The sequence below is a fragment of the Scyliorhinus torazame genome, chromosome 24 (genome assembly GCF_047496885.1).
Source record: "Scyliorhinus torazame isolate Kashiwa2021f chromosome 24, sScyTor2.1, whole genome shotgun sequence".
Lineage (NCBI taxonomy): Eukaryota > Metazoa > Chordata > Chondrichthyes > Carcharhiniformes > Scyliorhinidae > Scyliorhinus > Scyliorhinus torazame.
This window is the reverse complement of record NC_092730.1, coordinates 35,933,671-35,934,493: the sequence shown is the minus strand read 5'-3', so window position 1 is coordinate 35,934,493 and position 823 is coordinate 35,933,671. Positions and strand designations below refer to the sequence as shown.

The following is an 823-nucleotide window of genomic DNA, read 5'->3' as shown; positions in this document are numbered from 1 at the left end:
CTTAAACACCTCACTTAGATAATCCGTATAAATTCTGAATGAGAAACAGTTGACCAGTCTTCCTCAGTTTGAAACTCAGGATGTCGCGCAAAAACATCCGATTCAACTACTACTGCGATGGCCGGGAATCGAAACGGAGTCAACGGTTTCAAAAGAAGTGATGCTCACCACTATACCACCACCACTGCAATTCCCCCTGTTGAACACCTGGTTGAATAGAAAGAGGCAAATAATTTCCATCAGTTCATGGGTGCAAAACGAATTAAGACGTATTGCCACAAAAATTTGTGCGACGAGGTGGCCGAGTGGTTAAGGCGATGGACTGCTAATCTATTGTGCTCTGCACACGTGGGTTCGAATCCTATCTTCGTCGATTTTTCGCCCATTGTTTCTCGGAAGTGGGATTCATTTTACACGATGGATCTGCAATCACTGATGTGACAAACTATTCCAAGTTGTCAGGCCACTTGCATCGAGTTGGGTTAGAGGAGGGACGAACGGAAGTACGAACGGAGGCAGACGTGTTTGGGGCTTAACCCCACATTGCCACCAATTCTTCTTCGGCTACCCACTGTGCAGTCGAGGTTACCGTATTCACTTCTCCCATTATTACCTTCTGCCACCTCTCGTGGATGAACGTCCTCCTGATTGTACATTGGTGGGGTGCTTCGGCTACTTATCTGTGACAAGATCAGATATTAAAGTTACATGAAGTAAAGGGGTTGTACCACGTGGTTAAGGTGATGCACAATAATCCATTGTACTCTGCACACGTGGAATCAAATCCTATTCTTGTCTGTAACGTGTCTGTTGTATCTCTGTT

General features: G+C 45.3%; 1 non-coding gene across 1 annotated transcript; it reads left to right on the top strand.

Moving 5' to 3' along the window:
- Window positions 1-291: 291 nt before the first annotated feature.
- On the top strand, window positions 292-373 carry trnas-gcu (transfer RNA serine (anticodon GCU)). Its single transcript has one exon. It is a non-coding gene; the product is annotated as a tRNA-Ser (tRNA).
- The last annotated feature ends 450 nt before the right edge of the window (window positions 374-823 follow it).